At 39.1% G+C, this 24,365-nt stretch overlaps 1 long non-coding RNA gene across 1 annotated transcript; it reads left to right on the top strand.

Moving 5' to 3' along the window:
* Positions 1-2,970: 2,970 nt before the first annotated feature.
* LOC128635437 (uncharacterized) lies at positions 2,971-9,545 on the top strand. The gene is made up of 3 exons (XR_008398407.1): positions 2,971-3,030; positions 8,808-8,895; positions 9,268-9,545. It is a non-coding gene; the product is annotated as an uncharacterized LOC128635437 (long non-coding RNA).
* Positions 9,546-24,365: the final 14,820 nt, after the last annotated feature.

The raw sequence follows: 24,365 nt of genomic DNA, 5'->3' as shown, positions 1-24,365 counted from the left end.
AATATATTAATTGTCACATTATCTAGTATTCTATAGTACAGTATTACATCACTCAGCCTCAGCATTTTAGCAGAATTGATCAGAATATAGACTGTATTCTTGTGACGTTTATGTTCAACAGCGTTCTGTCACTACAATAGCCAGCATATGTGATTTGGAATCCCTAATGTGCTCAACCTTATTCTACATATACCACTAACCCAAGTATTAAAGTTTTATTACAGATTTGTGTATTATGTTTATGAAAATGTTTTTTTTTTTTTTTTTGTTTTTTTTTCATTATGAAGGATAACAGTTAAAGAATCCCTGCAGTGTGCAGAGTACCCAATGTGACAAAAATATGAAAGGTTTATTTTGGAAAAATCTGCTTATTTTTTTTATTATTTATTTTTCTAATGACATAAAAAAATCAAAGTCAAATATCTACCTTAAAAAAAATATATCAGTGCTACACAATATCCTCACACATACACACACACACAGCTAATTAGTTCAACCGACATGATGTGGTGAGCTTGAGAAAATAAGGCATTGCGAGATGAGCCCATCATATTAACGAGAACAGAAGAGGATAAAACTGCAAACGGACATGTTTACTCTGCTCATATTGAGAAATCTCTTTTTACAAGAACCATTTACACAGGAAAGGAATATAAATGAATAATGCATACTCACTTGCACAAAACACACAAAAAACTGGCACCAAATATATAAGAAAAGATGATTAACACTTCCTCTCCCTCTGTCCTTTTGTACATGTATAATTCTTGCTTTCTCTCCTCTCTTTCTCTCCCCTAATTCTTTCTATTTAATGTTATTCTTTCTTGTTTTTCTTTATCTAATGCAAGTTGTTCTGACTCTCTTTACATTGGAAAACCTTCTCTGCACCAAGAGCTTGTGGGATGAATGAACACTTTGTGCTTCTTCAAAAGAGCACGGTTTTATTACTACTGAGACACACACACACACACACACACACACACACACACACACACACACACACACATATAAAGAGGGCTCTATCATACATTTTAAACTTTCATCATTAGCGCTCTAAAGAAGGCCACCATCCTCACCGTTCCTGTTTCCTTTTTCTCTTCCTCTCTTCTTCCATGCTGTGCCTTCCTCTCATCTCTTACACAAAAAGGGATTGAATTAAGTTAGGGATTAATAAAAGATTCAGGCAGAGGGCACAAAAGTGCATGCCAACCGCTTTCTCTCATGGTAAGGGAAAAATCCCAGTCCACACTATCTTTTAAGTTCTCTGTAATGTCTGCCGAGAAAATAGAGATGCAAGCACACTTTCTTATTTTCCGTTGGCTAACACATCTATGGTTCATCACTTGCCAGAATTAAAGTTCAGCTAGATGAACTGAAAGTCACAAAATGACAGTAACCTCTACAGGAAACAAATTCCTTTTGTGCCTTTTTTATTTTACCAGGAAAAAGTATGACTGCTCATTTTCAAAGCAAATAAAAACACGTCCTCTTAGCATGTGAAAGTATCTTGAATAAAGTCAAATTTATTTCATATTTGATAATATACGATTACATTGAACTGAATATACCATATTTTATATATATATATATATATATATATATATATATATATATATATATATATATATATATATTCTTTTACACAATCAGGCTTAACAACAGAAGACATCCATGATTTTAACATGCTGTATGTAGTGTTAAATGCTTTCAGCACTGCATGTTTTTTAAAATAAGGCCTGTCTGTTGAATTAGTCATGCATCAACATGATGGTTGGTGAAGCTCCTCAGCTCTTGCAACAGTAACAAGAGAGACATAATCCTGAGGTCTTTACTGCTGCTTAGTTACTACTGCTCTGCCTTAGCTGTAGAACACTACAATGTAATGGATTATTTAACAACATGGCTTAATCAAAACCTAGAACTGTTAAATTTTGATCTTTGTGCAGAACTTGTTTAGAAAGAATGTTAATATGCCACACAAAAAATTACCCAGCTTTGCATATGTCCTCTGGTGCACACTATGTGCACCGAATAATTATTTGCTTATCTTGCAGTTTAACCCCCCCCTTTTTTTTACAACCCCAATTCTGCAAATGTTGGTACAGTATGGAAAATGCAAAGCGAACAAACAAACAAAAATAGTCATTTGAAAATTCAATTCACCCTGTACCATATAGAAAACACATTATTTGATGTTTTACTCTGTGAATTTAATTTATTTTTGAAAATATACACTCATTTTAAATCTGATGACTGTAACACACTCCAAAAAAAATTGGGGACAGTTGACTGTTTACCACTGTGTAACATCACCTTTTCTTTTAATTACATTTATTAAGCGTTTGGGCACTGAAGACACCAGTTGGTTAAGTTTAGCAAGAGGAATTTTCCCCCATTCATCCATTATGCGTTTCTTCAGCTGCGCAACTGTAGGGGGCCTTTGTTGAATCTTTTAATTATATTGTGCTCTGTAGAAGGTGAAATGCCCAAAATCCTACCGATTTGTCTTTGGGGAATGTTGTTCTCATAGTGTTGAATTTTTCGCTGACACATCTTTTGGCATATTGGTGAGCCTCAACCTATCCTTGCTCTTGAAGAACTAGGTCTTTTTTGGAGGCTCCTTATATACACTATGATTAGACGATTGCCTCACCTGTTTCACATCACCTTCTTATTTCAAGTTGTCACATCGCTATTAGTCCTAAATTGCCCCTGTCCCAGCAGTTTTTTGAATGTGTTGCATACATCAATTTCAAAATAAAAGTTTACCTTCAAAAAAACTATACAGTTGGTTAGGTAAAACATAAAATACCTTGCCTTTATACGTTTTTATTTTTTTGTTTAAATACAAGTCAAAGTACATTTACAAATCACTCCTCTTTGTTTTTATTAGCATTTTCCATACTGTCCCAACTTTTCCGAATTGGTGTTGTACCTTTAAATATGTTACATCATCAGCATCAGGAGGAGGTTTTTCTGATTTTCAAACTTGGAAATCTTTTTAGAGACACTGACAACTGGGTCACCATGGTAAGAAGCATGAAGGCATGTTTGCAACAATTATTTATTTAGTGTCAGTTTAACCCTTAACCATATTTCCACTTCACATTCAGTTTGAAAATGCTATGCAAACTAACACATTTTTTATTTTTTAGATTGCATAATATTTCCATGACCACATGTCACACTCACTTTTGTTTTAGCTTTTGATATCTCTCAGCATTAGATTAAGTGGTAATGAGGTGTAAGGGGAAGAACAGCAAGAAATTTCACATTTTATTTTTTTACTTTTTAAGCCATGTTCTGATGACTTAAAAAGTGACTGCATTGAGATTCAAGTATTGCTACTGTAACAAATATAGGAAATAAAATTTATTGTTTTTTATTTGTGTTGCTTTATGGCATGTGTTGCGCTATAAAATGTATTAATTTCGTCCAAATCCTTCACAGTTATTTAATAGTTTGCTGTTCTTGGTGTTGGGAGTACTTTATTTGTGTTATAGCTCTTTGCTAATTGGTAGCAGACATATCACGTCATTTCCGGTTTCTCGTCAGTCGGCGTTGAGTTTGACTGAGAGAGGTTTGTTGAGAAGATAAATCCTGTATGATGACGTTTTGCTCTCTTTGAACTCTGAATAGATGTTGAGCTTGTCTGCAGTACAAATAAACCTGAGTTCAACAAGATACGCCGGTGTCCAGTGTCTATTTTGCACCAGAACACAAAGCAATGTAGCCGGGCTAGGCAGTACGGACCGGTTACATTGGTGCCGTGACCCAGATTTCTCCTGGCCAGGGTAACTCAACATTAAACATGACTGGGGTAAAGTTAGTGATGCAGACATACGTCAAAGAGCCACCACACTTCAGAGGTAATGGAACTGACAAACATACAGTAAATGAATGGGAGGAAATAATAGATGGCTACCTGAAGAACAGGGGTATACCACCACAAGAGCACTCCCAAGAAATTATGTCAAGGTTGATGGGAAAGGCTAGAGATGTTGTCAAAGTCACCTTGCGCGGCATTCCATCTTTAAAGCCTGCTGAAAACCCCAAGCTTGTTTATGATGTACTGAAACAACATTTCAGTAATCTAACATATTCCACGATGCCTATGGCCGATTTTTACAACACTCTCCCTCAGGTAGGAGAAAACCCAATGGACTATTGGATCCACTTGAATAAAGCTGTGGATATGGCAGATGAGTGCCTGAGGAGGCAGGGACGGAACATGGAAGATCCCTGTCACGAGGTTATAATGATGTTCGTGAAACATTGCCCTGACCCCGCGCTTTCAAGTGTCCTGAAGTTTAAAACGGCAGAGAGATGGACAGCAAATGATATTCAGGAACATCTCATTGAATATCAGAGAGAGGCCAGGATAAAGCCACAAGGTAAAACAAGTAGACCTCAGCAGTGGAGGCCGTAGTTGCTGATAATTCAAGGGAGCTTGCTTGTGATCAGAATGAAAAGGTGCCGTTATCCTCTTCTCAGGTAGAGAGTGCTTGTTTTCAGTCCCTCATTGGCTTGCTGGACCGCGTGCTGGAGCAGAAAATTCAGGTCAGCAACAGTTACTCCACCAGGCAAGGAGCGAGTGAACTTTCCACAAAGGAGATGCAGGGTATGCCAGTCTGCCGATCATTCAACAACTATGCACTGCAGACAGGAAAACCTTTGTATGAGCTGTTTCAAGCTTGGCCATTGGAGAAGAGAATGTGGACAATGTAAGTCAAGAAATGATCTAATGCCACCAGCACAAGATGGACAGGACCAGATGTACCAGATAAAGTGGGTACAGTTAAGCTAACTCAAGCAGTGACTCTCCTCCCCAAGCACGAACACCTGTTGTGGGGCAGGTTGCCATGTAATGTCCCTATGTCACCCGGGAGCACGGTGGTGGTGGAGTCTACTTCCTCCAGGTGCAGCCCTCGCGGTATCATGGTCGGCAGAGTGGTCACGCCTTTGTGGGGGGATGGCTGGATTCCCATGAAAGTCACCAACTTCACAGAAAAGCCACTGACCTTGAAATGGAATTGTAAACTGGCGGAAGTCTCCCCTTGAATTGCAGTTGAAGACTTCACTCTGACCCAAAGCTCTTGTCAGAAAGAAAATGACACAGGTAAAGTGGCTCATGATGAACACATTGACAAAACTGACCTGAAACAGAGTTTACAGATGTTGGTCTGGGGGATGTCAACATCTAACTCTGGAAAGTAAGCCCGTCCACCAAGATCCAACTGGTGAGAATGCTGGAACAATACCAGGATGTGTTCTCAAAACACTACCTAGATTGTGGAGAAGCCAAGGGTTTTGTGCATAGAATCTGGCTTACCGATGACCGTCCTTTCCGGCTTCCATATCGCAGAGTGCCTCCAGCCCACTACCAAAAGCTACACCAGGTCCTCACTGAGATGGAGGAGCAAGGAATCATTCGGAAGTCTGTGAGTGAATTTGCCTACCCACTCGTGATGGTGTGGAAAAAGAATGGTTACCTCAGGATATGCACAGACTTCAGGTGGCTGAAAGCAAAGACCATCAAAGATGCTCATCCCCTGCCTCATCAGTTGGACTGTTTAGCAGCCCTTGACGGAAACAATCTCTTCAGCACCATGGACCTAACATCAGGTTTTTATAACCTGCCCATGCACGAGGAAGACAAGAGATTCACTGCCTTCACAACACCACTGGGCCTGCACGAATATAACAGAATGCCACAGGGCCTTTGTAACAGTCCGGCATCTTTCATGAGGATGATGCTAAGTGTCTTTGGTGACCTAAACTTCAGTAGTTTGCTATGCTATCTCGATGACCTCCTGGTGTTTACCCCATCCGAGCAAGAGGCCCTCAATAGACTGGAGGTCGTTTTTCAGAGGCTGAGAGAGCACAACCTGAAGTTGAGCCAAAAAAAATGCCATCTGTTGCTGCGGTCTGTGAAATTCCTTGGACACATTATTGATGGTGACGGGGTAGCGGTTGATCCAGAGAAAGTAGAAGTTATTGTGAAAATGTCAAAGAGGGATTTAATGGAGGATGACAGCTGCATACCTTCAGTTCGGAGGGTAAAGTCATTTTTGGGGATGGTGTTGTACTATCAGCACTTCATACCCAACTGTTCCTCCATAGCAAAGTCTCTTTTTGCCCTTACAGCTGGTCAAAAACAGAGGGGGGAAGGTGGGAAAGTTAAATCAGAAACCTGGTGTCTTCAGAAGGCTCAAACCGACAGACTGGACTGATGACTGTGACTCCGCTTTTCTCACCCTCAAGGAGAAGCTTCTGAACTGTGCATTCCTGACTCACCCGGACTTCTCCAAACCCCTTATCCTATCCATCGACACTTCTATGGTTGACCTCAGAGCAGTTTTGTCCCAGGTACTAGAAGGTGAAACCAAGCACATCCCGATTGCCTTTGCAAGTAAGACCCAAACTGACTCACAAAAGAGGTATACGGCTCATCGTCTGGAATTCCTAGCGCTCAGGTGGAGTTTTTGTGAAAAATTTAGTCATTGGTGGAAGGGACACGCATTCATCGTGTGGACTGATAATAACCCACTAACATATATAACGACAAAACCAAAACTGGATGCTTGTGAACAGCGGTGGGACAACAAAAGTGTCCCCTACACATTCAGTATCGACCATATCCCCGGGGTGAAAAACACTGTGGCAGATACCTTAAGTAGAGATCCTTTTGCTAGGTCAGTGGGCCAAAGGTTGATCAGTGAGCCATATGAGAATCTTCTGGCAGAAGCTGAGGGAACAAAGGAAGAAGGAGTTCAGGATGTTTTCCGGTGCAAGGTTCAGTGTCTTCAAGCAGATTATTCAGGCTGTGGGACCGCAGGTGCTCAAAGGGACAAGGTGGCCGGGAATCAGGATTCCTGACTAGACAGAAAAGGTATCAGTTCGTACTACCCAAAGACTTAAAGGCCAAGGCTCTCTCTGGTGTGCATGACCTTGCAGGGCATCAAGGACAAGCCAGAACCCTATACCTTGCCAGACAGTGTTTTTTTCTGGCCACAAATGGAAAGAGACATCAAGGAATATGTGAAAGGCTGCCAGTGATGTATCTTGGCAAAAACACTGAACCAGCTGCCCGAGGTCCCATATGGTTTTCCAGAGCGAATACATTCAAATCAGGGAGCCAATTTTGAGAGTAAACTCATAGCAGAGCTCCTCAGCCTCACAGAGATTGCGAAGTCACACACAACTGCATACCATCCAATGGGAAATGGGAAATCTGAGAGGTTTAATAGAACGCTTGGCAATATGTTACATGCCTTGCCATTAGCAGCATAACAACACTGAGCACAACAGATACAAACCTTGACTTTTGCTTACAATGCCACAGTTCATGGAACGGCTGGATATGCCCCATTCTTTTTAATGTATGGTCTAGTTCCCAGACTCTCGGTGGATCTGGTCTTCAGTCAAGTCCTGAGGGACCCAGTCATGATTGACTACAAGACCTATGCTGGGAAATTGATGGCAAACCTCCATGAAGCCACTCGCATTGCTCAGCAACATGCAAGGAAAGAGCAGCAGCATCAAGCTGATGGTTACAACAAGAGAGTCCATGGCACTTGCTTGAATGTCGGTGACCGAGTCCTGCTCGCAAACAAAGCAGAGAGAGGGAAGAGAAAGTTGGTGGACAAATGGGAACCCACAGTCTATACTGTCATAGATCGGAACCCTCAAACACACATTTATAAAGTTGTGGATGAGAGCGGAAGGACTAAGGTTATGCATCGGAACCTGATGTTGGATGTGAGCTTCCTATCATTCCCAGAACAAACTAGTGGGGAGCTGGATTCAGATGCCGGGGATGAGGTCAGCGAGCTCCAGCCTTTGTCCACTGATAGCCTGAGTGACCTGAATGTCCAGTGTCTATTGTGCACCAGAACACAATGCAGTATAGCCTGGCTAGGCAGTATGGACCAGTTACACTACCATTCAAATGAAATAGGCAACTGTATTTTTTTTTTCAGAGAAAACTTAAATAATTCTCAAGTGGTGGTGAAGTGTTTCTCAAAACCTCCAATCAGTTACCTTTTTATGACTTTCATAAGCCATTGATATTTAATTTTATTATCCCAAGCCTGAAGTCCATTACTTTACATAGCTTGCTCTCTCATACACAAATGCTTTCTGTCATGTAATGAGGGTTAGGACAGATGCAAGTGCAGATAAGAGCTTTTATTGAAGAGAGGCAGGCAAACAATTCCAAATCAAGAGACAATAGCGTGGTCAAAAACAGGCAAAGGGTCAGGCGATAGGCAAACAGGCACAAACTAGGCAAAACAGGAATCGAGAACAGGATCAAAACTAGGACACAAACACTAGCTTGGTATATGGAAACTCACATAATACTTCACAAAGAGTGAACGCATTGAAAGTCCTTATAAACTGTGGTTGTGATTGTGTTATGAGTGGGATGCAGGTGTGTGTGATTAGAATGAGGGTAAGTGTTCTGGGAATCGCGGTCCATGGTGGCCATGTTTGCAGGCTGCAGTGAAGGATGGGAAATGTAGTCACTGGTTTGCTGTGATATGACACTTTGTAGTTGGTGATGCTTTTTTTTTAGAGAATTTTTCCCATTTTCATATGCAGTAGTTTTCACATGGGGTTTTTGATATGACAAATTTATCAGTGCAGAAATGTATACCATGTTCATTAGAAACATATATAATTACAGATTTTTTCTATCTGAAAAGGTGAACAACTATAACTTATTGTGCTCAGATAGATTATGCCTCTCACCATATCGTTTCACTAATCAATCTTTCCTCTCCTTTCTTTCCTCTCTTTTCCAGCACTTGATGGATTTAGAGGAAGAGCTAGACCAGGCAACCTAATGCAGCCCTAATTGATTGAAGAATTGATTTTCTGTTGTTCCACTGGGTGAGAATAATTTATTTACAAATGGAATGTAATTACACCTCTGTGCATTTATGTTATGTGTGTGTGTGGGCAAAGTATAGTTGTTTTGCCTTTTTCAATCATGCCAAAGCATTTTTGCTTGAGATTCAAGTAACATCAGTTCATGTTGTTTATGATATTGACTTGTCATTGACCTCTGTTATGGCCTCTTGTGGTTTAATTAGGTATTCATAGGAATGCTTGTACAGTTGTGATTACATGATGCTACTAATACCATTGATTACGCTTATGAGCTTATGTGTGTATCATGAGCTCAGAATTATAAGGTTCTATCTGGTATTTTGGTCAAAAATAAGCTTACCACATAATTAATAGCTGGTTTATCCTGGTTAGGGTTGTGGTGGATCCAGAGCATATGGAAAGAGCATATGGAAACCCAGGAAGCGAGGGGAGATATGCGATTCCATTGTGTAGCCAATTCACCAACCGGTGGATGTTGTTGGGAGGTGGGTGGATACTGGATAACCTGGAAGAAGCCCAAGGGGACACAGGGAGTAACTCTGATGTATCAGAATCAAACCACTGAACTGGGAGCTGTGAGGTGGCCACACGATCCACTGCACCAACATGCTTCTCAAACATTAGTATGCTACATGGAATATGCTTAATAAACCGAACCTTCCAATATAATTGGAACTGAAGGCCAGCTAAGACTTGTGTTGTAATATATTTTAATGTGATTGTATTGTTAAATGTTATCAAATAACTCAGAATACATTCAGACAAAAGATTTTGAAAAGTATATAGGATCATAATATAATTTGATCCAAAAGGACCAAAAAATCTGGCATGCTTAATTGAAAAAGAAAAATAATATCTGGTTATGAGCCATCTTTCATCCTGTTTCCTATGTATTTGTTTTTAAAACACTTTCAACATAGTCAGTAGCCAACTGGCAAAAATAGTAGTGGATACAAAATAGATTGCGAAGCCGTCTTGCGGGTATGATTAGAGTCGATGTATATTTTTTAAGATCATAATATAAGATTAAAATATGACAATAATATACTTAGACAAACTGCTAAATAAAAAGTGGCTTTATAAACAATAGTATAAAGTGAGAGTATGCCTCCTCAGTCATCAGAGCCATTAGTGCCCCAAAGGTAAGCAGACATGTTTAAAGTTTTCATCTTTGCATGGCTTTTGGTTCAAAAATGGCCCGCATACAACCAATGATTTTGCAGCATTTGTATTTTCTGTTCAAAATGGCCCCTCTCTAAAGACTAATCTCAGACTCAGAGTGATTCAATATTTACATTGTTTATTGTGAAACAGATTTTCACTTCCTTCCTCGAGTAGATTGGTGTAACACAGTGTCAGACAAAAACAGTTAAGTCAGTAAACAGCAGTGCGTATGCACAGAGTTTTCAATAATCTTCAATAATCACTGGCATTATCCACAGTAACTGTCTGGTAGACATGTGGAGCTGTCAATTTAATATATGCTAGATAAGTGTACATAATTTTAGAAACACATAAACAACATTGAGGTACAAAACCCAGAAAAGATTACACATTTTGAAAGGAGGGCTCATCAATGGATATTTGGGAAATTAAGGGTTCATAGCTTCCTAAAGCTAAGAGGTGAACCCCTGTGTAAAAAGGGAAACACTCTACTGTAGGCTTCGTTTAAAAGGTAGGACTAATCTTTAATGTATCTGGAACACAAAAACTTGAACAACTAGGAATAAAGAGGAAAATAAAACTAGAAAATATGACTTAGGATTGGATTGGAACATATGCAAGATTTTTCAAAGACCTATAACTATTGTTGCTTTTTTGTCAATACAAGTTTCTGACTTAAAGGTGATGTATGAATATCCATTCAAAGCTACAATATGTGTTTCTGATGTACTACTGATTTTAATCTACTTATTGTGAAGGATTAAAAGGGTATGGCATTAGTTATTAATGATTAGGCCATAGACACTGGATAATCTTTGCTTTTTGGTAGCATGATGTACATTTTTCAACTAGATAAATGGTAAGGAAAACAGTTAACTAGCTGAGGTTACTTGTGCACTGAAAATGCAAATACAGCATGAAAACAGAGTGTGCATACACATATGGGAGAATGATACAGGAAATAAGCCTATATAAAAGTGTGAAAGTTACTGTATACCAAGAATTGTGTAGCATTAAATTAATTATAGCATGTCTCCGAACATCTCTACTTTTTGGAATGATGGCCCACTATGTACACTTCATGACTTAAGATTTAAAATTATACTTTGTTTTTTCTGAGTGAGTAGATTAATAGACTCCTTAATATAATGACTATATCCAACCTTTTTCTTATTCATTGCAAATTCCAACTTCATTAACTAGGGGAGATAATCTCCACTATTGCACAACCAGTGAAATAACACAGAGAACTAACACATGCTTCCTCTGAGATACGGTATGAAAGGCCAACACATCTTTTGGATCTGCTGCTCATGCAACATTAAAGTGCAGCTGAACAAGCTTAGACAAGACTTATATTCACACTGGTTGAAAGAGGGAGACATGCCGTTCTTCTCACCCTCTGCACAGGACTACTTTTGCTCTCTTGGACTCCCGAAAATGCATTGCTATGGCATCATCAGTATTTAAACTTGTGATATCCCAATGATTGAATGAAATGTAGACAGGTGTACCATTCAAGAATCACATATTATTATGATTATTAATCCATACAGGATTTCACAGCATTGTTTTGTGATTGTTGTGGCCATTGTGTGCAATTTGTGCAGTTTTTTTTTTTGCTGGTTTGCAGAAAACTACTTGAACTGGTAAACTTGCAGTTGCACACAATTGTTTTGCATGGTCTTTTACAGTGAGGTTTGTTTGCAAATGTGACCTTTTAGCTGTACTCAGTTCGATGCACATGAATCGAAGAGGGCTTTGGCTGAATGCTCATTGTGATGATTTCACATGACATATCTTGGCCCAAATCTGCAGAAAATTTGTGGTATTTTTTTTAAAAATTGCAAGCTCCTCTGTATATTGCAGAGTTTACTTGATTTTGCATTAATTTCTATGATTGCAAAATACTGGAGACTGGATTATTAGGCGAAACCACTATGTCACTAGTAGCTTGAGTCTCACTGAAATGCTGCAATGAGTTAAGAGTTTATTAGTTTTACCTGTTTAGTACCTAATCATCTGATCACTCAGTGTATACAGGTTTTTATCTCATTTACACTGATTTGCCAGTTTATTATTTGCTATGTAGGTATATATCTAACAAACTAGTAACTCAGTTTACACAAGCACTTAATATATTTGAGCAGCAATGAGCTCTTTTTGACTTTTACTTAAATCTCACACATTAAACTGTCAAGGATTTAGAGCTAATTAGACATGCTAATTTAGTTTGCACAATTCCTCTGAGCGTGGCGTCTGGGCCCCTCTTTAGACGGTTCTGCATGAATCAAATGTTAAGACTTTTTTTCCTCTCCTCTTGACTAATTGGAAAAGATTACCATTGTAAATGCTTTCAATTTTGTTTAATAAAATTGTTTAATTCATTTTAATATGTATCAAATTAATACAGAGCTGCTTTAGATGAAAAATAAGCTTTGGTTGTAATTGTAAATGTGTGTGTGTGCGCGCACACACACACACACACACACACACACACACACACACACACACACACACACACACACAGTGCAGTGCATTATTGAAAGCTTGTGACCTATCACCTCTGACCTCAGTGCAGTTTGTGTATGTGTGTGCGTGAGTGAGTGAGATGAAAGCTCTACTGCTAAGCCTAGTATTGATCTGAAGACGATTGGCTCAGCTAATTACTGTTTACACAGAGATATTAGATAGTGTGTGCCACTCCTGCTCCTCATGCCTCTCTCTCTCTCTCTCTCTCTCTCTCTCTCTCTCACACACACACACACACACACACACACACACACACACACACACACACACACACTTTATCTCTCACTCTCTCGTACTGTATTCTGTCTTTCTTTCCTTTCATTTGAGAGCTGTTATTTCACATAAATGAAATTTTCAGGCATTCAGAGAGAACAGAGAGAAACTAGAAGAGAAAGAGAAGTGAAACGGAAAGAGATAAATTAAAAGAGAAAGAATTGGAACGCAAACAGTCCTCTGTGTGTAATACACTGTGTGTGTGTGTGTGTGTGTGTGTGTGTGTGTGTGTGCGTTCGTGTGTGTGTGTGGTAGGTGGGTGTTGCAGGGGTTTTTGACACTCAGATAGTGTGTGTAAACTCCACCATAATCCTGAATTTATTACTGATGAGAGCAGAGCAGCTGAGATGATGGAGAAGAAAATGGATGAGAGGGAAAATGAAAAAGAGGAAATGAGAGAATGAGTGGTGTGTGTGTGTGTGTGTGTGTGTGTGTGTATGTGTTCCACACTACCAGAGATAAAGGCTATCCCATTTGACAAGCAGCTGTCTTTGAGTTCTTTTATTAAGGCCTTCCTCATTGTAGGTTGACCCACGATTCTGTTCACTAAACCAAAGTTCCTTATAAGTTATGATAATTATCACAGACCAAACTCAAGCTGACATGCTGAGGCATGAGTATACAATTATAAGTGAACTGCCTATCTTGTAGCTGCTAACAGTCATATTTGTGTTTGTATGTTGTAATCATTCGACAATTGGAAATGCCAATCAGCCTACAATGCATGCCTTTGGACTGGTGGACGAAACCTCAGTACCCGAAGGAAACCCCAAAGCATGGGGAGAGCATGCAAACTCAGTGCACAAAGGGAAGAGGTGGAACTTGGTAACATGCTAACCACTAAGCCACCTTGCCCCTAGTTGTAATCATTTTGAGGTTGAAATTAATTAGCTAACATAATCCTTATAATCTTAGGTCACAACATGCTAGCTGAATAAAATATTCAGCTAGCTACATTATTCAGTAGTAAGTAAGCTCTGTTTTGGTTCTCACATGCAAGCACAGACATTTATTACCTTCCAGAATATTACATATTCCAAAGGAACAGGCCTACATTTTAATAGAACCACACACTGTAGAGTACTGAGAGTTACACTTTCTAATACACATTGTTGTAGCATGGGAATTGTAAGTTTATTGTTGTGTGTTTTGAGCATTCAATGCTTGCCACCAAGAAATAAATCTGAGAAACATCACACTATAGGTGCTACATTGGTTGATTACGGTAGGGTAAAAACCTGAAAATGTATGAAATACTGTCCATGTAACTGTTTATAAACCATGCATTAATTTAATTACTTTTACTGCTCTATTTAGAACCTTTTTTATATCATGTTCTAGTTTGGAAGTCTGAGATTGCAAAATAAAAACAGGCAAAATGATCTTGTAAAAGTGTCAAGCAAGGTCTCTGAGGTAGGCTCATCTCTCTGACTTGAATGGTAATTTTGGATTGCTATGATCACCTTTAATGGAATGCATCTTCAATCTTCTAACATTTCAGAGAACGCTAAATGATATTAGCTACAGGCTTAGTGTCTGTGTGCAATCTGATACCCAGTGCTAACTCTGCATGCACAGCATTGCAGAAACGGCAAGGGAATGAGCCTGGAATTTAACCATATTATACAGAATGAATGGCAACCCGCATTCAGTCTGAGAAAAAAGAGATTGATACATGGTAAACAACCTTCACACAGACATTTACAGCTAGAAGATGATTAATGACCAACCACTTTAATGCAACATACAGTGTGTTTTAAGGCCATTTTAAAGCCAACTGGGCCATTACTGATACACGTTTGGAAGAGGTTGAATTTGAGATGCATCAGAATTTTTCATGTGCAATGTGAGGGGGTTGTGATGGTTGATTAACTGCCCAAACAATTTCCAATTGAACCGTTGGACATATAGTTGGGGAAATAAGTATTGGTCAACATTATTTTCAGTAAATATATTTCCATTGATGCTATTCACATGAAATTTTCACCAGACATCAGTATTAACTCAAGAAATCTGGACATGTAAAGAATTCACAACATTAAAGTCCATAAATAAAGATATGTGTAATAAAGTGGAATGACACAGGAAAAAAGTATTAAACACGCTAAGAAAGAGCAGTTCTCCAAGGCAAGGTAAGGCAAGGAACCAGCTGAAATTGGTAAATAATTATAACCCCTAACTGTGCATATTAATATCAGCTTGGTTAGTAAATTAATGGTCTATAAAAGGCTTTTCGGTACCAAGGTGTCACAAAAGAAGCATCTCATGATGGGTAAAAGCAAAGAGCTCTCCCAAGACCTTTGGAACCTTATTGTTGCAAAACATATTGATGGAACTGGATACAGATGTATTTCAAAACTTCTGAACCTTCCAGTAAGCACTGTTGGGGCCATTATCCACAATTGGAAGCAACATCACTCCGTCATCAACCGGCCATGCACAGGAGCTCATTGCAAGATTTCTGACCAGGGAATGAGAAGAATAATCAGAAGAGTAGCCCAAGAGCCAAGGACCACTTGGAAAGAACTCCAGATACAGTTGGAGGCAGCAGGTACCATCATCACAGAGAAAACAATAGGCAATGCATTCCACTGCTCATGCGTGCCCAGTAAGACTCCATTACTAAAGAAAAGGCATGTCAAAGCTTGTTTAAAGTCTGCTACAACTCATTTGGACAAGCGTATGAAAAACTGGGAGAGTGTAGTCTGGTCAGACGAGAGTAAAATTGAGCTTTTGGCTGTCATACTACACACCATGTTTGGAGAAGAAATCGCACTGCACATCACCCTAAAAACACTATACCAACAGTGAAGTTTGGAGGTGGAAGCATCATGGTGTGGGGCTGATTTTCATTACATGGTTCTTGTAGACTTCATTCCTTCAATTATATCATTAATGGAGCCCTTTACCAGAAGATTCTTGAGAACAATCTGCTGCCATCCACCAGAAGGATGAAGATGAGACGTCAATGGACCTTCCAATAGGATAACGATCCAAAGCATACAGTAAAGGAAACTCTTAATTGGTTTCAGAGAGAATAAATCAAGGTGTTAGATTGGCCCAGTCAATCACCTGACTTGAATCCTATTCAACAAGATTTAAAGACAATATGTTTAGAAGAATGGGCCGAAAACACACCTGAATACTGTAGCCGATTAATTTCTTCATACAGTAAGCATCTTGAAGCTGTCATTACAAACAAAGGCTTATTTGCCTCACTGTAGATATTTGATTGACCATCTTGCAGTGGGAACAGTTTTACAATCTGATTTCACATAGTCATTATCTGATTTCCCAGAATGTGTGCATCCATCTGTCCAGTATTCAGATTTGGCAATATCTGTTAGCAAATTAAATCCAAAAGTTGCATGTTAGTACAAAATTAAATGTGAATATTTATGTGAGTAAAATTATGTCTTCATCAATGGGTTAAACACCTGCTTAAATTGATTTTCTGGGTGTGTTCAGATTATGCAATTACCTGCATGAGGTGGGGTTTTTCTAGACCACCAACTTTAAACACAAGTACTTGCATTCAGGCCTGGAAAAGAAAAAGGGATAGAAAATGTGGACTAAATAAGGATATATGATGTAACATGAAATGAGACAATTTTAAAATGAAAAATAAAAAAATATGATCAGAAATACTGTAAATAAGAAGATGGTAAGCATTTTAAAATATATATATTTTTTATTTTACTTTAATTTGGTCTCCACACTCGTTATAGCTTATAATATAGCACTTGATCCAGCACCAGTAAAGATATTTTTTAAAAACAAAATCACATGATTCTAAAACAAGGTCATGAAATTATACTATGTGCACCTGATAGTCTATTTATCATGCTTTATGACATTTCAAAATTCTTTGAGTCTTAAATCTCAATTTTGTGGTTACATCAAATTATCAGATAGTGGTGCTGGACTTCATACTGTTTCTCACTAGATCTGATATTGCGCAAGAAAAATGGGCCAGAATCAGAATCGTAAACTCCACCCTGTGTATGTAACTCTCACACAAGTTCTGAATAACACTTAAGTCTGTAGTTGTGTTTATTATGGTATAGATACAATATACACAATACATGGAGGCCAGATTGGTTAAGCTGTGGCCACAACATACACTATATGGTGAAAAGTTTGTGGACACCTAACCTTCACAGCCATATGTGCTTGTTGAACAGTCCATTGCAGATTTTATTTGCTTTTATAATAACCTCATTCAGCCACAAGGGCATTAGTGAGGTCAGGCAGTGATGTTGAGCGAGAAGGCTTGGAGTGCAGTTGGTATTCTAGTTCATCCCAAAGGTGTTCAGTGGGGTGAGTTCAGGTCTCAGTGCAGGACACTCGAGGTCTTCCACTCCAACCTTCTCAAACCATGTCTTCATGGAGCTCGATTTGTTCACAGGGGCATTGTCATACTGTAACAGGTTTGGGCCTTAGTTCAAGTGAAGGGAAATTATAATTCTTACAGCATTATGATTACAATGTGTTTCCAGCTTTTGTGGCAGCAGTTTGGGGAAGAACCACATATAGGTGTGATAGTCAGGTGTGCACTAACTTTTAACCATATAGTGTACTAAGTTTTGTGGACCAAACTACCTGTCCAAGAGTGTCTGAGTGAGTCTATCTTGGTCTGGTTGCAAGGGAACTCTAGCGTGGTTCAATTGCTGTGAGAAAATCAATTTGACACTGAACTGATTGCAGAACATGAAACAGGCAGTATCCTGCATTGTCTGTGGGCAGATAGTTAAAAGACAAAGCTGTAGTGCAACAGAAACACAATCTGTTCTAGATGAAATGAGGAAGAAAAAGAGAAAATAAAAGCTAGTTCCCTTTCAACAGGAACTGAATGTTGCGTGAGCTTCACGCTGTGGGACACATCCTTGTGCGTGACTGGTATCTGAAGTCTGTGTAAAATCATGCCTGTTGTGGTCAGGGAGTGGATCATGCTGTGGCAGCCCTCGAGGGGGCTGACTGCACTTATTGTGAATGCTTTACAATGATGCGGCTCCGCTCCCAGCCCTCTTGATTCTTAGCTGATGCAAGATGGGTTTTGGCAGCTGGATAGCTGGGAACCTGCACATCGCTTATGGATCTGGAGAAGGAACCAGAAATGAGCGATGCTCTATCTCCTGCTCTTTCCTCTGTATCCGACGCTCTGGTACCGGGTTTTGTAGCTCACGAAGTGACTTCTCCCTCTGGTATAGAGTGTCAACCGACGCTCTCTGACTTCAAGGAGCCAGAGATGTAAGATAAGGGAAAGATAAATTTGAGCGTCAACATCTTGAACCTGTATGTCTGAAGAGTATGGTTCAGATGATGCAGATCTAAAATTGGCTGCATAATCCCATCTTTTTTGCGGACCAGGAAATAGCGTAAAAACCTCCCTCCCCCAGAGAAAGGGGTACATGTTCTATGGCCCCTTTGTCCAAGAGAGATCTTATTTCCTGTGTTAACATCGGGCTCTGCTCTGTGCTGACTACTGACATGAGCACACCCCTGAACCTGGGGGGTTGTGGGTGAACTGGACCAGGTAACCCTTTTCTATGGTAGACAGAACCTATGGAGGCACATTTGGCAGTAGATGATAAGCTTATGTGGATTCTGTGTTTTATAATGTAAATATGGTTACATACAGACTATCAAGTGAAATTATCTGAATATATTGTAATATTTTATACAAATGTTTTATGTTTTCCACATTGCCAGATGGTCTTTTAGTGACTTAACCTTTCCACATTCTGTTGGAGGGAAAGCCTCAGATTTTTGTAGCCTTGTGACAGCTAGCTGACCAGAGAAAACTGAAAACTTGGGACAACATTGGCTAGAGGGGGCCCTACAATAATAGTGGGGGCTAACTGCCCTAACAACCTCACATCCCCTGATACCTCCCTATATATATATATATATATATATATATATATATATATATATATATATATATATATATATATATTGTGTTCGAACAGACAACCAACATGCAGTCTTTGCTGAAGATAATAAGGCTGATGACATGGTGTACAGGCTCCTTTTCATAGTCATGCAATGTGCGGAATGCTACTTCACCTGACCACGACAGGTGGGATTTTACACAGACTTCAGATACCAGTAGCATGCAAGGACGCTTTCCACAGCCTGAAGCTCACACAGTGTTGAGTTCCTTTTGAAAAGGAACTAAAGATACAAAAAAAGAAACAGGAGGAAATCAACAAGTGAAAGGCACAAAGGGAGACAGACATAAAGAAAAGTGCCAAGATGCACAAAGTGAGAAACAGACAATAAGAAATCAAAGGAGACACAAACAACAACAATGATTAGACAGAGTAATGATCGAAAGAAAGAAACAGAAAAAGTGAGAAAGAGAGGAGATAGATACAAAAAGGGATCAATAGATATAAAGGCAATAAGAAAGCGAAATAGAGAAAAAGTAAACAAGATAGAGATAAAAGGAAAGCGAGAGGAGTACATGGAGAGAGATTACACTGAAAAAATTCCTTCTGGACTTCATGTACCAGAATTCCCCCAAGTTTACAAATCTGTGAAAGCATAGAAGCTCATATTTAAAAGAAATCTAAATCTCTGATTGCTGCTGCACATTGATCTTGTTTTCCCACTCACAGAGCTGTGCATCATTGATCAGGCTGGTATTTTTATACTTCTGTCTCGCACGCTAATAGGCCGTACCATTGCTGCCTTCCATCGACTTTTCCTTTTATTGTGCCTCAGATTCTACAACAGCTGACACACTTAAACAAATTACACATAGCTTTTCTTCTCTCCTCCACTGAACTCATAAGCCAGCATGGAAATCATTTCTGTTTGTAATTTGAAATCATTTCTGCAATGTAATTTGTCTTATAGTGGCTCAGAGGTTGTAATTCTGCAGGTCATGTGATGGGATTGGAAGGATACAATTGGCTGAGACGCACTTATTAAATGAGGAGCTATGGATCTGTATTGAATAAAGCAAGGTGATCTGTCACTGTCACTCTATGTAGGACAATAAGAAGTTAAATTTAACCCAAAACCACCCACCACCAACCCGAACACCCCCCCCCCCCTTCCCACGCACACACACACAGAGTCAATTCATGGTTTAGTGTTTGTGGAATGAAAGAGATGCATTGCCATGTCACATGTAAGTCAGACATATTGATACTTTTGCCATTTTATTCCTTGCTTGAGCAATTACATTTTTTTTGTGTGTTTGTGTGTCTGTGTGCGTGTGTGTACGTGTGTATAATACCGTTTCTCATCAGCCATTTTTCTAGAAGCTGATGAAAACTGACAACTCATTTTCTTGGATCCATTCCAAGCTTAGATTCTTGGTTAATTAAGGCCGGCTTAACAGAACACACACACACACACCCACACACACACACACACACACACACACACACACGATTTGACTGGCATACGTTCTTATCAGGGCTGAATTTGTTTTGTAGGTGTTATGTGATTGAAAGTGTTGAACATATGCTATAATTGTTGCTGAGACTGGGTGTACTTTTGACACACACAACAGTGTGCTGTATCGGCAGTGTGACGCACAGTGAAGCATGTGTGAGGTGGGAAATGTGTGTGATCAATGACAGCCTGAACTGTGTGTATAATGCATGCAAATGTTTTTAATATCCCACTGAGCACCAATGAATGAATTATTAAAAATAGAAAAATATGGCACAACCATAGCTCTGTGTAGAGGAGGCCATCCACCAAGGGTAATGCTGCATTTACAAATAGTTATATCTACAAATAGTTAATTTTAGATCACTCTACATACAGACATATTCACTTGTTACATTTATAACACTGGCTATAAAGTTTGCTGTTTGAAGAGGTAAACGTTCATTACTCAACACAGTTGAGTAGGTTACCTTGGAGAAAATGGAGACATCCATATTTTTTCCCACATTGTGGCTTAAATGCACACAGATTGAAAATGATGTAGTTCTGAGTTCTAAGATAATTTGAATGCAGGATAACTTTGAAGGAGCTGGAAAGATCCATGGCTCAGAACCTGGGAGAACCTGTTCACTAGACAGCCATATACTGGGCATTACACAAAGCTGGGTTTTATTGAAGAATTGCAAGCAACATGAAATCCAATTTGAAGTTTGTCAAATACATGAGCAAATATGAGGGAAAAAAGTTCTTTGGAGTGATGAGACCAACAATGAAACTTGGCACAAAGCTCTATTTTTTGACAGAAAGAAAACACTGCTCATCTCTCTGAAAACACCATCTCCACAGCAAAGTATGGTGGGGGTAGCATCATGATAAACGTTACCTTTGGCCTCCTTCTGTGAGTAATGCCCTCCATACCTGGAGAGCATGCAGGTCTGGAGAGCATAGGAGAGCGTGCAGGTCTGTATGTGTGTGTATATCACATCAGGGCATGTGACAACTCTGGACTGCTTAACCAGGCCTCTGATCAGATTAAAGGAAAAAAAAAAAAACACCCACAAACTGAATTGAGCTATATCGCCCTTTGAGACATTCTCTGACCCCCGTCACTTTCACACCCCCCCCCCCCCCCCCCCCCTCTCTTTCTCTCTTTCTGGTCTTTGTTCTTTCTATTGTTATCTGTTGAGTCTCAGATGGATGTCCATATGGTGCTATGGATCTAATCAGTCTGAAATGATTTCATCTGCGTAGATTAGTGGAGGTGATTCTCCATAATGATGAGATCTCTGGAATCTTTTCTCATAGGTGCAGCATACACACACACACACACACACACACACACACACACACACACACACACACACAGTATGAGTGATAAAATTGCTTATACGGATCACAGTTATGGTCACATGTGATCTTGAGTGCAGAACAGATTTTACTTTGAATTCAGAGAAAAAGTAAAGTAGGTAAATAAATAAATAAATAAATAAATAGATAAATAAATAAATAAATACATCCCATGTTCTAACTCAGTGTTCTACTATGAGTTGATTAAAAAAAAACAACAACATTTCTTAAACTCTGTGGTTAAATATATATTTGAGAATATTTTGTGATGTTGATAATAATAATAATAATAATAATAATAATAATAATAATAATAATAATAATAATAAAATTAATAAATACTAGAATGCATATCCAAAACCTAGTATCACTTATCTGATGTCACATGAAATTGTGGTTGGTGTGGTTAGATTTCATTCAGCTTTATATTAATAAAAAAAAAAAATAATAAAGTGTAAAAATGCTAACACCCTCAACCCTAAACTTATTCTTTGCGAAATGTGTAACAAATTTGCAAATGTGTAACCATTACATAAATATAATTTTTTAAATACAATGGTAACAGTTTCCAGAAAGCAATTATTAAAACTCTCCTTGCAAATCAATCTGAATGAAAAATATTCAAATAGTAATAGTTAGAAAATTGAATGCAATATTTTAAATAATTTGACAGTCTTATTGCGCATTTGACAATACCATATACAATACTGTGCAAAAGTTTTAGGCATCCTATTATTTAGTACAAACTTTGTTATAGATTATAGACTTCTACATTATTGAGTCAGTACAAAAACATTTTAGATTACCAAACATTGGTTTTCCAGCACAAAATTAAATGTTACAGAAAAATGTTTGCATGTCAGTAAAGAAAGTAGCATATTATGTAAGAGACCACTATTCATGGTATACTGAATTCAACATAATGAAGGCTGCTGTGTTTTGCTGTAAAAATAAGAAGCAAAGTCAAAGTCTCCAGAAGAACTGAGGCTGGTTCTGCAAAGAGGCTCAGTAAAACTTACCAGCTCATTTCCTTAAAAAGCTACACTAATTCTGAGACTACTTTTTTTTTTAAGCAAAGGGTTGTCAGACCAAATCTTGCCTTTGTTTCATTTATTAATGTTTACCACTCATTATACTGTAGTATTGTTTTAAATGGAGAAACATTTAATTTCATTATATTTAAGGTATCTTTCCTCTATGGTTTTCTATGCATGTGCCTAAGACTTTTGCACAGTACAATAGAAACCACACACACACACACACACACACACACACACACACACACACACACACACACACACACGCACACAAGATTTAACATACAGAAATAATCATTTCATCTAATTGAGGACAAATCTGCTCTCATAGATCATCTAACGCACAGCTCAGCTTTGTGATTAGTGCCATATAGACAAGTCAGCTCTTTATGAGCATGTGATAGCATGTCATAACTCATCTGCGAGAACAGAAAGCCTTACTAGCAGTACTATCAAATGATTTGCTAGCTGCTTTAAGCAGCAGAAATGTCTCTCACTTTTAACTAAACGTGCACACACACACATACACACACACACACACACACACACACACACACACGCACACACACACACACCAGATAAGAAATAACACTGAAGACATCTTATTGTAGGATAGACATGGCCTGAGTCATCAGCACAGTGTGGAAAATTAAACAGTCTCTCTAAGTACCTTAATTTCCCAAATGTCATAGCACTTAAGCGTGTGGAGAGACGGAGGGACATCTGGCATTTAAGGAAATCAGATCAATCATTCAAAGAGAGAGGAAACAAAAAGAAAGGCTGAACGAGTATTGAGAGAGATTTAGGTTATCCATGGGAGTTAGACAGTGGAAAAAAACACAGAGAGTGAAACAGAAAGGAAATAAATACAGAAAAAGAGAAAAAAAATGTGTGACAAATATAGTTGAAGCTGAAAAGAGAAAGAAAACTGTATATGAAAAGAGAAAGAGACAGAATATGGTAAAATGGAGAAAGACAGAAAAAAACAGCAGAATGGAAACTACATAAAGAGAGACAGGACAAAGCGTCTGGGTTATGCATGTAACTCTGTTCCCTGAGAAGGGAACGAGATGTTACTTTGAGCATAACACTATGGGAGCGCCTTTTGCGCGCGACTGGCATCTGAAGCTTGTGTAAAATCATGATCAGATGATGTGGCAATTAAGCACGTTGCGTCATATAAATATGGCACCTGTGAACCGTGCCATCAGCCTCGATTATCTGAAGCAAAGACGCAATTCACAGGCCTGTCCAAGTATGACAAAGCTAGGCAACAAGTGCCTAGAGACCATGCGCCTCATAAGCAATAGAGATTGCTTCCACTAACCAATTAGAGATGCGCTGCTTTGACACAGCATCACCTCTACTGTCGCCGCCAAAGCAGACCAGCAGCTCCGACTTACGCCACTGGCCGGAGCGGTGGACGTAAGTACAGAGAGCCCTTACTGGACACAGCAGGTGCATTCTCTCTTGTTCCGGTGTGGGAAATGGAGGAGGGCAGAAAGCCTGCAACACCAGGGTGGGAAGCCGATGTAGGCACTTTAGGAATATAATCCGGCATAGGATACAGGAAGGCCTTGGCTAATCCAGGGACAAAACCAAGGCAGGAAGGGGCAACAGACAGAGCTTGTAGATCGCCTACTCGCTTGAGAGATGTCAGGACCAGCAAAAGAGCTACCTTTAGAGTCAGAAGCTTCTCAGAGGCTG

Source organism: Ictalurus punctatus, chromosome 19 (assembly GCF_001660625.3).
Source record: "Ictalurus punctatus breed USDA103 chromosome 19, Coco_2.0, whole genome shotgun sequence".
In the NCBI taxonomy this organism is placed as follows: Eukaryota; Metazoa; Chordata; class Actinopteri; order Siluriformes; family Ictaluridae; genus Ictalurus; species Ictalurus punctatus.
This window is presented reverse-complemented; position numbering and strand designations above follow the sequence as displayed.